Consider the following 15,288-nt stretch of genomic DNA (forward strand, 5'->3'; position numbering starts at 1 on the left):
CATCATAAAAAGACCTTAAAATACATTAAAACAAAACAACATTAAAAACATTTTTTTAAAAAGCTTAAAAAACTTTTTAAAAGGGCTAAAAACATATTATTAAAGAAAACATTTTAAGAGCAATTCTAACACAGACACAGACTGGGATAGGTGTCAACTTAAAAGGCTTGTTGAAAGAGGAAAGTCTTCAAAAGGCGGCGAAAAGATAGCAGAGATGGCGCCTAATATTCAAGGGGAGGGAATTCCACAGAGTAGGTGCCGCCACAGTAAAGGTCCGTTTCCTATATTGTGCAGAACGAACCTCCTGATAAGAAGGTATCTGCAGGAGGCCTTCATCTCCAGAGCGCAGTGATTGACTAGGTATATAAGGGGTAAGACGGTCTTTCAGGTATCCTGGTCCCAAGCTGTATAGGGCTTTGTACACCAAAACTAGAACCTTGAACTTGGCCCGGTAGCAAATCATGTAGCATCTTGCTATAGCAATCTGAAGCTCTGAGCACAGTTCCCCTCTCTGCACACTCGACAGACAAGGGGCAGCCACCACCATCACCACCCTGTGCTTGCCCTCTCGCTCTCTCTTTCTGCCATCCTCCCCTACACTCGAGCAGATGCGTCTGCAGGAAACAGTGCTTGCAGGGCACCCGCACTGCGGAGACATCTACGCCACCTGGCATGGGGCACCATTCCAGCCACATGTGAGAAAGCTGCCTGCAGCAGCCGCAATCCAGTAGACAAGGAGCCACATTCTGAGTATGTCAGAGTGTGTGCCTCCCCACCCAAAAAAGACTTTGTTAAAAGGAGTTTCTTTCCTAGGGGATTTGTTAACTGAGGTATTACTGTACGTTGGGGGAAATGTCCCATTTGTCAATGACTCCCTGAGAAAAGATCAAGCAGCAGAAAAGTCAGGACTGTGGATTCAGGAGGGCTGCTCCAGCCCCAAAGTCAGGGGTTGACTTCATCTGCAGTTGGAATTTCTCTTCCAAATGCTTGCAAAGTCCTCCCCTCTGTCCTGCCTACCAGGCTCCCTGTCTTAGAACATGATCCACATTATCCCATCCCCAGTCATCCTACCCTGCTGGATTGTGGCACCCTGCATCTGACTCACCTCAAACAGCCTGTGCTGGGCGTTCTTGTCCTAGGGCAGCGTTTCCCAACTAGTGGGCCACCAGATGTTGCTGGACCACAATTCCCATCTTTCCTGACCATTGGCAATGCTGGCTGAGGCTGATGGGAGTTGTGGTCCAACAACATCTGGTGGCCCACTAGTTGGGAAAGGCTGTCTTAGGGCAAGGTGTCCTGCCTCCTGGCCCAGGCCTCTCCAAAGGTGGAGGAAAGGCATGACATAACTAGTTCATCCCATGTGAGTTCAGGCTGATAATCAGGGAAGAACATTTTTATTTATTTATGATTTCATTTATATCCCGCCCTTCCTCCCGGCAGTAGTCCAGGGCGGCAAACAAAAGCACTAAAAACACTTTAAAACATCATAAAAACAGACTTTAAAATACATTAGAACATATTTAAAAACATTTTTTTAAAGCTTTCAATACTTCTTAAAGAAAAAGGTTAAAAACATAGTTTTTTTAAAAGAGTTTAAAAAACATATTAAAAAGCAATTCATACAGACGCAGACTGTGATAAGGTCTCAAAAGGCTTGTTGAAAGAGGAAGGTCTTCAATAGGCGCTGAAAAGATAACAGAGATCGCACCTGTCTAATATTTAAGGGGAGCGAAATCCACAAGGTAGGTGCTGCCACACTAAAGGTCCGTTTCCTGTGTTGTGCAGAACGGACCTCCTGATAAGGTGTTATCTGCGGGAGGCCCTCACCTGCAGAGCGTGGTGACCGGCTGGGTATATAAGGGGTAAGACGGTTTTTCAGATATTCTGGTCCCAAGCTGTATAGCGCTTGGTACACCAAAACTAGAACCTTGAACGTGACCTGGTAGCAAATGGGCAGCAAGTGCAGTTCTTTCAGCAGCGGGGTGACATGTTGGCAATACCCTGCCCCAGTGAGCAGTCTCGCCGCCTCATTTTGCACCAGCTGCAGCTTCTGGACCAACCTCAAGGGCACCCCAACATAGAGCACATTACAGTAATTGAGCCTAGAGGTTAGCAGTGCGTGGACATCAGTGGTCAGGCTAACCCGGTCCAGAAACGGTTGCAGCTGTCTTATCACCCAAAGCTGGTAAAAGGCACTCCTAGCCACTGAGGTCACCTGGGCCTCTGGTGACAAAGATGGATCCAGGAGCACCCCCAGACTATGGACCTGCTCTTTCAGAGGGAGTACGACCCCATCCAAAGGAGGCAACTGACCAATTATCTGAACTCGGGAACCACCAACCCACAGTGCCTCTGTCTTGCTAGGATTCAGACTCAGTTTATTGGCCCTCATCCAGCCCACCAACCAGTCCAGGTAGCGGTCCACAGCTTGCACAGCCGATTCAGATATTACAGAGAAATAGAGCTGGGTAGCATCAGCACACTGCTGACACCTTGCCCCAGATCTCCTGATGACAGCTCCAAAGGGCTTCATATAGATGTTAAACACCATGGGGGACAAGATGGTATCCTGCGGCACCCCACAGCACAACTGTCAGGGGGCTGAAAGAAATCACCCAATGCTGTTATCTGAAAATGACCTTGGAGATAGGATTGGAACCACTGTAAAACAGTCCAATACCCATCTCACCAAGTCGGCCCAGAAGGATACCATGGTCAATGGTATCAAAAGCCGCTAAGAGATCAAGGAAGAGTAACAGGGTTGCACTCTCCCTGTCCTTCTCCCGATAAAGGTCATCCATCAGGGCGACCAAGGCCAATTCAGTCCCATAACCAGGCCTGAACCCAGACTGGAATGGGTCAAGATAATCTGTTTCATCCAAGAGTACTTGCAATTGCTGTGCCAAAACGCTCTCAATCACCTTCCCTAAGAAGGGGGTATTTGCGACCGGTCGGTAATTGATGAAGACCAATGGGTCCATGGCGGGCTTTTTCAGGAGAGGTCAGATCACCTCCTCTTTCAAGGCAATGATGCATTGACCACACCCTGGATCCACTTGGTCAACCCCCCTGGGCAAGCTTTAATAAGCCAAGAAGGGCAAGGGTCGAAAGGACACATTGCTGGCTGCATCATCGCAAGCACCTTGTCTAGTCATCAGGCCGCATCAACTGAAACCATTCTCAAGAAGTTGCAGCAGACATCGGTTGTGGAGATGGTGGCTTGCAATTAGGGTAAATGACAAAATAGGAACATAAGGAGGAAGCTCCCTTACGGTGAGCCAGCATTGTCCACACTGACTGGCAGCAGCTCTCCAGGGTTTCAGGCAGACTCTTTCTATTCCAGCCCTATCCGGAGATGCCGGGGGTTTAACCCAGGGGCTTTTGCATGCCAAACAGCCGCTCTGCCACTGAGCTACAGCCCTCAAAAGGTATGAGTTTTCTACTCCAGAAAAAGGGTCTTTGGGGCGGTCTCCATTTACACATGTTGCTCAATGGACAATAACCTGATGTATTATTAAATGTCAATGTACTGCCTTCAAGTCGATTCCGACTTATAGCGACCCTACGAACAGGGTTTTCACGAGGCCGAGGGCAGTGACCGGCCCAAGGTCACCCAGTGAGCTTCATGGCAAGGTGGGGATTCGAAATGTTGCTTAATGGACAATAACCTGATGGATTCTTACAGAACTGGAATTATGAAAACAAAGAGAGATGGTGAAGGAAGGTGCCTCCAAGTTCTGAAGAAACATCCAGGCTCAGGAGGGGCCCTGCCCCCTGCCAGGGTGGGGGAGTTGTCAAGGTCACAGTGACCCCCCTCCCTTGTGACATCTCTTGCTGCTGCTTTAAAAGGCCCCAAGCAGAGGGGTCCAGCGTGGGTTGTAGTGGAGGAGAGGGAGAGGAGAGGAGGAGAGAGAGGCGGGCGTTGGTGCAGTTAGTGAGTCAAGAGAAGGAGAGGCGTTTGGTTTGGATTTCATTTTTCTTTTCTTTTTCTTTCCTTTTCATTTCAATTTTGTTTGTTTTTCCTTTTGTTTATTTTCTCTGTTTATTTTTGTTTATTTTTGTTTCCTTTCTTTTAAGTTTTGTTTATTTTGTTGATTATAATTTTTCTGTTTTATTTTCTGTTTCTATTTTGTTGATTTCTCTTTTTGTTTATTTAGGGGTGGGGATGGGGTGGGGTGGGCTTGGGGGTGGGGTTTAGGGTCAGGGTCAGAGTTATGGTCAGGGTCAGGGTAGATTAGGGTTAGGGGTCTTCTGAGAGGCTGTTGCTCTTCGAGAGCAATGTAAGTAAGATTTCTTCTGTTTTCCTTTCTATCCTGGGAGGAGGGCCCGGGCTCCCATACACGGCCTTCGTCCCGGGAAGGTGCAGGGCCAGTTGCCCTGCCCTTCTGCTCCATCCAGACTGCCCTTCATGGGCCACACAAGGCCTGCCCCTGCCCCCTCCTGAGCTGCAGAGACCAGGAGGACTCTCCTCGGAACTCTTCTCTGCACAAGGCAGCTGGAGTGGGACACACAACCCTCACGAGACATCCAAATGAGGACACACACAGCTGAAACGCTGGCATGCATTGATGGAAACAGGATAGTGCTCAGAACACGTACTTCTTCCATGTAGAATACTGAAGGTAGCATTCTTAGACCCTGACCAAACCTCCCTGACTCTTTCTCTGAGCTTCCCCTCCCCCTCCCACCTCATTCTGCTCGTGCTCACCTCTCCATCAGTCAGGCTCCCAGCAGACACTCTCCACCTGCCAGCCACTCACTCTGGCTCCAGCCGAGGCTCCACCACACTCCTCTGCTTCCCAACCTTCTTCTGCTCATTCTTCTCTTGCACTTGCCCTGCTGGACCAAAGATTGCTGCCTCCAAGCTGCTCTTTGCAATGCGGGGACAGTCATCTGGACTTCAGAGGGATCAGGGGAGAGCGGAGGCATCATCTCAAAGCCCCACCCACCCCCAGTGATCCCGATGCACCTGAAAAGGTAGAGGAGATGCTGGCAATTCAAAAGCTGGAAACAGAAGGCAACCCTTCAGTCTGGTTTGGCTGCTGGGCAAAGATTCCCCTCTCTCCCCAGAGCCACCCCGTAACCATGACCTTTCTGGCAATGGGCCTCAGCCTGACCTCTCCCCCATCCCTTCTAGGCTCAAGCGCCTGCGGGGCCTGCTTGGCGGCAGGACCGCCAAGGTCACCTCTTTAGGGGGTCCTTCCAAAGCTTTGTGGAAGTGCCCCTGCTTCAGGTGGAGGAGCCAGAAAGTCACGCCAGACAGTGAAGCCAAGCCAGGTGAGGCTGCCGGTGTGAGCGGGTGTCCAGTTTTGAGGAAGGGGGAAGGTTAGGATGGCCCTGCAGAGTCTGTGAGGATGGTGACCTGGTGCTTGGGTTTCCCACACAAGAGGAGCCCTGTGAGATCAGACCAAAGGCCCATCTAAAACAGCAATGAGTTGCCACAGTGGCCAACCAGGTGCTGCAGGGACAAAGCCCACAACGGGACCCATCCGCTGGAGCCCTCTCACACTTCTGATCCCAGCACCTGGTACTATTTACAGGCACACTGACTCACCACCTCAGGGTAAAATATAGGCATCTTCACTGGGAGCCAACAATGGCTGTCTTCTCCACGAATGTTGGAAGTCCCCTTCTCCGGCTGCCCAATATGGCAGCCACTGTCACCACATCTAGTGGCAGGGAGTTCCTTCCGTGAGCAATGCAATGCTGTGTGAGGAAGAAGCCCTTCCTGGGGTGTGTCCTGAATCTCCCATCCAGAGAGAGATGTCAGTGGAGGTTTGGCGGCTGGGAGCAGAGGAGACCCTCAGAAGCTTAGCCAGAAGATGGCATGGTCCTCTTGACGCAGTGAAGGTTCTGAGGAGGAGAATGAGCGAGGGGGTGGGAGCCACAGAGAGGTTTGAAAGGGCTGAGGACAGAGTGGAGAAGCAGGAAGATCAGGACAAAGATGGTAGAACAATCCATGTGAGAATTGGACCTTTCTGCATCTCCTTTCCTCCTCTTCCCACTGCAGAACCGCCATCTGAGGAGTTCATCCCCTCGCCTGATGTGAGTATCTGAACAAGCGGAAGGGGAGGCCGGGTACAAAACCTCTTGTGCCCCCCTGCCCAAGCCCAGGCCCAGGAAAATGTCCATGCTAGAGGTTTGCCCCCGGGATCCAGGAGCACCCCTTTTGCCCTTCTGCTCTCTTGCAAACCAAAACGTTCTTCCCTGTTGAACAGCCTGAACTGATACGGGATGAACGCTTTATGATGTGTGTTTCCGCTACCTGTGGAGAGGCCTAGGCCAGGGGGCAGGACACCATGCCCTACAACAAGAATGGCGTGGCTCAGGCCATTGTGGTGAGTGAGATGCAGGGTGAGCAATCCAGTGGGGAGGTGGGCGGAAGGCCTGGGCGTGGGGCGTGGGTCATGTGCTGAGTCAGGCAGCCTTGTGGATCTTGCAAGGGGTTGGACTTTGTGGGCATTTGGAAGAGAAATCCCAAGTGCGGGTGAAGTCACCCCCTGAGGTTGTGGCTGGAGCAGCCCTCTTCAATCCATGGGGTACTGACGTTTCTCCTCTGCTCCTTGATCTCAGCCCATCATAGAGAAGTGGGACATCTTCCCCCCGACACTGACACTGGCAATGGAAGCCATTTACAACCTCAGGTATGTTATAGGTGGGGTAGGGGTGGGAGTTGTGTGTGGCAAGGCAGTCAGTGGCTGGAAATGTAGGTTGACAGGGAAGTCAAGGGAAGAACAGAAACGAAGGGAAGGGGCAGCGAGTGGACAAACAGGCCTGTTGTCCCGTCTTGAGCTGGAGAAGGAGCCACACGGAGGCAGGATGGGGCAAGGGACTGGATGCCTTTTACGGTTCTAGGGTCAGATCAGCCCACCTGCCTCTTCCTTGTGGACAGGAATGCCTTCAACGCAGAGCAGGTCTTTGCCTTGTAACTAGAACTTGGTGGCTCTAAAGGGGGATGGCTAGCTGGGAGGGGGTCAGTTCCTCAGGGAGACGTGGAGGCTCTGAGGACCCACATTCTGGAGATCCCAGCAAAGGGGGCTCTGTCTGAAGAGCCCTGGACCTGATGGACTTGGGTGGGGGTCAGGCCTGCTCCTGATGCTGGGGCCTGAGCTGGGGCCTGCTTCCAGATCCCACAGGGGACTAGCCCTGGAGGCAGAGGGAGCAGACACCACGCCAGGACCCAGCTGGCCCCTCAACATCTCCATCTGTGTCTCATCCCAGGCTTCTTTTGGGGCGAGGGGCACAATATCTCAGGTGACAAAGGTGTGAGAGAGTCAACAGGGGGGCTCAAACTCCCAACGCACCCTCGCGACTGCCCACGGGTCTTTGGCAAACTCCATCTCATCCTTTGTGCTCTATCCTACCAGCTTCATGAAGCCGCCCTTGCGGACAGAGAACAGATCTCTGATCATCAACATTGCATTTTATGCAACATACAAGATGACAGAGCGTGGCGAGGATGGCATGGAGGTAAATTCTTTGTTGCTTTGATTGTCATTCTCGTGTTTTGACTTCTGTTTCATAAATTAATAATAAATGGGGACTTCCGGGAAGGGTGACTTAGCCTGTGCCTGCTTTTGAGACGGGCTCCTGCCTCAAAAGAAGCTTATTCAGATATATCAGTCAGTTTTTTCTTTTTTTTTTGACTGATTAAACTTCTCCCGGGTAGGGAGAAACGAAGAGATTAACCTCAAAGCCTATTTTTGTTGGGACGACCAGATCTCATTAATTTATGGGACGAGGTCCAGCCGACGAAGGTGGGACGGATTTTCAACAGCAAGCTCTATCTGTTAAAGCGAAAGTTCATCTTATCTTCTAAGAGAGAACGCACTAACAGGCAAGCACCCTTCTTTCTATATTTTTCTTTTACTTGACTTAAATTGTTGCTGTTTAAAAGAGATTTGCCAGATTGATCGGTTTTTGACATCTCACTGGGGAGCCATAACTTCTCTCTGCTACGCACTAATTAATAGCTTATCTCTGTTTTTGTTGCAAAAAGCTGTCCTGGATTTGCATTCTAAAGATATACACAGAAGAGGGATTTCTATTCCAGATTTTTATTTTGAAAAATATTATACTGTTTTGAGACTACTCTCTTTTTGGTCTATTTTATTTTGACGAATCTGTTTCTTGACGATTGCCATTAATTGTTTCGATCCTGGGAACTGCATTTTGTTTACTTAACTATTGGAGAGATAAGGCTGTCTGCTCTGTTTATACTGTGATGTCACCAAGTTTGGAGTATTAACCCAATTGTTGCTGAAATAAGAAGTGGTTTTCCTATATTTTTCTTTTAAAATGGCAATTAAGAAAGTGGCTGAAAATCTGGAAATAACTATGTTTCAGAAAATAATGGATGAGATTGAGATAATGAAAATTGAATTGAGTAAAATGAAGCAGGAGATTAAAGATATAAGGGTCCCTGTGAGAGAGGTGACCCTGGAAGGGGTCCCTGTGAGAGAGGAGACCCCGGAGATTGGAACAGGGGTCCCTGTGAGAGAGGTGACCCTGGAGACTGGAATAGGGGTCCCTGTGAGAGAGGAGATCCCGGAGATTGGAACCAACGTGGAACAGGAACAAGATTTGGAGTCTATGGACTTTAGAAATAAAATCTATTGTTTGGAACTCAATGTTATCTCTGAAGAAATGAATGAAGATTCTAGAGATAAAGTTATCAATGGCATGGATAATCTTCTGGACTGGAATGATGTGATGGAGCCCAATATAGAGAAAATCTATGGAATTAACTGCAGCCATGTGACAATGGAAAAACTTTTAAGAGATGACCCAGTGTATTTTGAAAAAAAGAACAGAGATATGATTTTACAGCAGTATTTCAGCAACCTATTCAGAATGGATGGCAAGAAAATATTTGGGATAGAGGTAATCCCCATCAGACTCTTACTATATGACTATGGCTTTGACAGCAAGATTATTATGGAATACTGATAATGGAAGATTGGATATTGAAATTACTGGACTTAACAAGACTACTGAAGATGGAAGATGGAAAATGGAACTAATAGAGATAATAGAACAATGGCTACTGAAATTATTGAACCTAACAGATTCTGATGTGATGGATTAATTGAAATGTTTATTTTGACTATGGTTATGACAATAAGATTATCATAATTAGTAATGAGATGGATTAATCGATATGCTTATCTGGAAAAAAAAATTGATAGATATATTTCTTAAAGAATTGAAACCTCTCTTTGACTTTTTGTGGAAAGAATAAAGTAATGTTTATGAGATTTGATGATTAAGTAAGATAACTACTGGAGGAAAGTGATTTTATAATATGACTTAAGAGACAGGATTGTTATATATTATAGACTTATAACTGATTTGATCTTTGACAAATGGGAAGTCAATATTTTATTCTTTATTTTTTTTTTCTTTTTTTTCTTTTTTTTTCTTTTTGTTTAACTATTTTTGATTTTGTTTTTTGTCTTTGAATGTTTTATGATTTTGTCTTGTATGTTTTATGAAAATCTGAATAAAAATTATTGAAAAAAAAAAAATAAATTAATAATAAATGAAGAATAATTGAGCAGAATTTATAGACCCCTTGATTGTAAAGAAATCAATCTCTAAGCGGTTTACAAGAAGCATCAGGATTATCAATAAAAACAGTTTAAACAAGGAATTAAAACCATTTAATGGTCTGGACTCTCTCTCTGTTCTGGCAATTTGCTTCATTGTCAAACTTCCATTCCTAAAACTCTGCTGTCTATTTTCCCCCCTTTCCACCTCATTTCTGGCCCTGAATCTACGGATCTACCTCCATGAAAATGGTCTTCTCCATCAGGAGATGTTTCTGTTAATGTTGAAGGGCCTCCTAGAAGAGGCCCCAACCGTGGGAACTCTTTGCAGCATTGTTGAAGTAAGTGGGCTGAGGGGATGTTTCATGTAAGCAGAGCCAGACCCCAAATCCCCCCTCCCTGGGCACAGGTTTTCTCATCACAATCTCCCCTCAGGCACCCCTTGGGCCCTTCCCTCTTGGCAGGCAAGCTGCACAAGCTGATCCTGAAGGGTACCGATGCAGATTTGGGCTGGGTCACACGAGAGAAGGCAGTATGGTCTAATCACTACACCACATTGGCTCTCTTTGACCAAGCAGAGTCCCAAACCCAAACTGTTTGTGTCTCCCCTACCTGCTGGGGAAGGGCTCTCCATGCAGGCAAGGGGCCACCTTTCCCAAGGCCCTGTCTTCAGTCCACATCAGGGTGGGGCAGCTAGGGGAGGGCACTGATGCAGATTTGGAGCTGGGTCACACAAGAGAAGGCAGTATGGTCAAATGGTTTGGGAAAGCAAGCTAGGGATCCCCCTCTCCTAGAGGGAGAGACCCTTGGGGGGGTGGGGGCAGCCTGTCTTGATAGCCTGGACCGGTCCCCTGATCCTGAAGTGCTCTTTCCTCCCACAGGACCTCAGCTTTTACGTGTCTGCAAGAGAGAATGGGGAGGAAAACGACCTGGCGGACAGCAGCCTCCAGTGGTTGCTGGCCCATTCAGTGACACTGCCAAGTCTGAACGTAAGTATCTCACCTTTATTCATTGATTTAGACTACTGATATCTCCGCTTCATGGCCCCAAGAGGCTCTCCAAGCAGCTTCAAAAAGGTGCTCACATTCCAGTCTGCTCTCAAGCATCTCACTAGGGGTCAGATTATTAAGAAGGCGGCATTTGTTGCCCACTTCTTTGGTGCTGTGCTTTGGCCTCCGCCCACTAGGCGGCAGGGCCCACAGGGATCCTCTCAGGCAAGGGAGTGGGGAGGAGCAGCTGAAGCTCACTTAGTCCTGCTTTGGGACTCTCTTGTTCCAAAACAGGACCTGCTCAAGCATTTTCTGGCCTCTCTCTACAGCTGGAGTCTGTTAAACGGTTAGTCCCTCCGGAGCTGTCCTGGATGTGCCCGAGAGCCAAGGAAGGTAAGATCTCCACCCTGGAAGCAGAGGACCAACCCAGAGGACTCCCTTGCTGCACTAAAGCCATCGCCTGTAGCCTCCCTGGGGCCGGAGGGGGCCCCACCTCTTAGCTGTAACATCCCTGCCTCAGGCTGAGGTCTCAGGTTTTGGGGTCTTGAAATCCCAGCACTCCTGCGGTGAGGCCACAAAAGTGGGGCGAGGTGGGGAGTTAGTGACAGCTGAGTGGCCCCAAGCCCTGGAGACTGATGACTGCAGCAGGAGGGGGCCCAAAGGGTGTGACAAGGTGGGTGGCAGGCAGACCCATTGGGCCCCGACAGGGGATGGGATCCCCATCAGCTGCCTCAGTATGCCGGGTGTTGAGTCTGGACTTGGCAAAGTCATAGCAGATGGCTGTAATTAAGTCTCACTCCTGTTCCTTTCTTTTCTATCCAGAAGAACTTCAAATGGAAGATCTAGAATAGATCGAGAGAGTGGACAGCGGTGGAGGGACCTTTGTTTGTGTGCTTTTTGTATGTGTTTTTGTGGTTGTTCTTATATATCATGAATTATCTAATTATCATTATATATCAATATCTTTAAACTGGACTTAGACCAGACAGCTTGTCAAACAGAGGACTGTCTACTGTCAAGCAGGACATGCATCAGTCCTAGAAATAGCCCTAAGTTAACTATGTAACTCGAGTTGAGATGAATGACTTGAAGACCACAGGGTCAGAGGCAAACGTACTCGAAACAATGGATGTGGCCACGGTTTAGGAGAATGTGGCTCTTTCTAGTAATGGCATCAATTCTATGGAATGTCCTCAACACTGAGTGCCTTTGGATGTCAGGGCTTCAACAAGTCAGCAGCACGAAACGTGAGAGACGTGCAAAATTATGAGTACCGTTTCACACTAGGATGGAATGAACTTAAAAGCACTTGGGGAGGAGCGATGGACTAAAACAAAGCAAGAATTGCTCTTGAGCCAATTCCATAGCAAAGCCTCACTGACTGCCTTCCCTTGGCTGCTCTGATGAACCAACAATTCCTGTGCGTGCATGGTGGCCCGTCTCCAGAGATCAACACTTTAGATGACTTCAGAAAATTAGATCGGTTCAAGGAACCACCTGCATACGGGCCTATGTGGGACATCCTGTGGTCACATCCTCTATTGCTTTTATTGTATTTTTATTATATTTTTATATTGTATTTTTATACCTGTGTTTATTTTTCTTTGTAAGCCGCCTTGAGGGCCTTTGGCTGAAAGGCGTGGTATAAATAATATTTAATAATAATTTAAAAATAACAATAATAATAATAATATCATGCATTTTTCATAGATAAATTTCTAAATAAAACCAGTTTTAACTGAGTTGGCATTTTGTGCTTATGATATGTGTGTTACCAAATGACTTGCACCCCACAACTGTGGTTTGGGAGGGTTATGGGGAAGAGAAAGAAAGCAGGTACTAGGAACGTCTGAGGGTGATTTAGATCAAGGAAAGGGTTTCGAATGAAAGAGTTGTATACCACTCCCAGCGCTCAAGCTACCTCCCTAAGGAGCAGCCCGTCATGGCTTAATTACAGGAATACCCCGCATTAACGTACGCAATGGGTCCAGAGCGAGTACGTGAACCGAAAATGTACTTAAACTGAAGCACTACCTTTTTTCACTTATCGATGCATGTACTGCACTGCAATCGTCATATACGGGCACAACTGATGTAAAGAACGCATTTGTAACTCAAATAAAGACAGTAGGCCTTATTTTAACAGTACGTACTGTATGCAAGTTTGTAGTTGGAAACTGGTCGGGCAGTGGCGTCATGCCGTTAAGTGTCCGTTCTTGCGAAGCGAGCGTACGTAAACAGGGGAATGGCGCTACTGTAAATATGTCCGTACTCTCGAGTGTCCGTAAGGTGAAGGTCCGTTTAGCGGGGTATTCCTGTATGCACCTTTGTAAACATTGTTTGGTTGACGAACTGCATTGCAAAATTCAAATAACTGAATTTTGAAGGATGCCTATGTTTCGGTTCTCATATTGTTTCGGAAAGTGCGAACTCGATAGATTGAGCTTGAAACGCAAACTAAATTGAATTTCTTGCCCATCCCTAGTCTTAGCCAGGGAGGGGGCACCATTTGAGCTCCCTTTCAAGCAAGGTTTTTATTTTTGTTTTTGGTATCTGGGCTCCATTTCAGGCAGCAAAATGTCACAGGTTGGCGCTGAGGAACTCAGGATACATAGCTTTTGAAGCGGTTCTTTTACGAGCAGGTTGATCTGTGTTAGCAGGTAATTAGGTTTAGTGTCATGATCCCATGGAGCGTTCCTGAGTGGTCAAGAGTAGGAAGAGATAGAATGGGGCCCAGGGGCTTGCAATAGTGGGATGCTGAAGCAGAAGGCTTCAACGCTTTTGACAGTGACAGTTCCAACATCTTAGCTCCAGTTAAAGAGATGGAACACTGTCTGACCACCCCTCTCTTCGGCCAAGCCGCCACCACGCGCTGCCGCCAGAGGAGGAGGAATCCGATGCTCAACATGAGTTACTGAGATGGATCTTGATGGAATGCCACCACCACCATCACCCAGGACACGCCGACAGATACGCAGGTGTGCACTGGTAGCTCCAGTTTTTGCATTTAGGAGGAATGCCCGCTTGCTCACGCAATCCCGTTCAGTGAAACCTTCCCCGCACAAGGAGGAAGACTTAAAAGGTCTCAAGGTGTGTTTCTAGTTGCTGCAAAAACTTCTTAACTTTGAGGAGGTCCCAGGCTATGGTCCGAAGGCACATGTGGCCAGCTCCCTGCTGAAGCTAAGCAGGGTCAGGTCTGGTCAGTGCCTGGATGGGAGACTGCCTGGGAACCATATATAAGCCGCCTTGGGTTTCTATCATGAAAAGAAAGGCGGAGTATAAATGAAATAAATAAATAATAATAGTCATGCCTAGTTATGCTGTTTAGAGATGCAGAATCCTATTAATCTGTAAACTGATCTATGCAACGCTCCAAGCAGAAATTCCAGATTAAGCACAACGGAGCAAAACACACCACTGAGTCTGAGTCTGAATCCAATGGAGTTGGCCAGGACATTTAGCTTCATTCTGTGAACAGCTTCACCGACTGATTTCTGTAGATTAAACTTCTGTTAAGAGCACAGGAGGTGTGTGTGCTTCCGCCACCCTCTTTCTGGCCAATCGGCAGGATCGCCCAAGGCATTTTGCTGCTTAACGCAAAGGACAAGAGCCCCCCCCAAGCCATGTGCAAGAGCTGAGCAACTGCTAAGGTTAGGGGAGAAATCTGATTCACTTTGCATTTAAAAGCGAACCTACCTCATCCACACTTTCCAAACCAATACACAACCTGAAACGCTGCCATCCGTTGGAATCTCCGCTTCTCTGAATGTTGCAATTCAGTTCTCCATCTAAGTCATGTGTACTAAAATGCATATAGTCTGGGAAAGTGCGTAAAAATGCATCTATTGGTGAAAATAACACATAAAAATGTAAAAGAAAATTGCTTTGCAAAAATGTGCATGTCAGGGAATTCCATACAAACTGGTGTGCATTAGGAGATGAATTTTCATCGTGACTTTTTCTTTTTTAATTGCCAACTGATATGGAAATGTGGAGAACTGAACTTAAAGTAGGAAAAATGAGAAACAGGCAAAAACCAACACTGACCGATTTGCCCATCTCTACTAACTGGCAGGTGAATCTTCCTTCGACACTGGCAATGGGGCACCATCGAGTAGCCGCATGTGTGGTGGGGTGGAGCCGCCCTTCTGACACGGGTGTTGCTGTTGCTTCCCTGGATGGGGTTGGGGCAGGGCAGCGGTAAAGCCAGGGATCTGTGGATGCGCTGGAAGGAGTGCCAGATGGTGACAGTAGTCCTGCTGGTACAACTGTACATCCAGCCTTGCCTCCACCCTCTTGGAGTTTCCAATATAGATCTATATTGCAGCAGAGTGCAGAAATAATTGGTTGGTTAAAGTCTGGTAGTTGAAAGAATAAAGAAACTTAAGGATTATTACTGCAAAGAGGTGAAGTCATACACGCTGAAGCAGCCATGTGGCTTGTACTCAGGGAGCCATTACTGAGAAGAAAGACAGGAAGAGAAGGGAGGAAGGGGAGGAGCTAAGCCTGCAAAAACAACCAAATTTGGAGGAGGAATCAGCATGTCAGCTCTGCACCGAGACAGCAGTGCAGGCGGGGGCTGGGAATTCCTGGGTATTTACTAGGGCGGGAAAGTCCTTAGCCGGCAGCTTGGTTGTAAATCTGCCAGGCTAACGAGGATGAAGAATGATAAGGGCAAGGCCCTTTCGAAGCTTACGTGCCAAGCCAGAAGCGAGGCCAGTAGAGGTCCGGGTTCAATTGCCAAGGGGTCA

The sequence above is a fragment of the Rhineura floridana genome, chromosome 16 (assembly GCF_030035675.1).
Source record: "Rhineura floridana isolate rRhiFlo1 chromosome 16, rRhiFlo1.hap2, whole genome shotgun sequence".
Taxonomy (NCBI): Eukaryota; Metazoa; Chordata; class Lepidosauria; order Squamata; family Rhineuridae; genus Rhineura; species Rhineura floridana.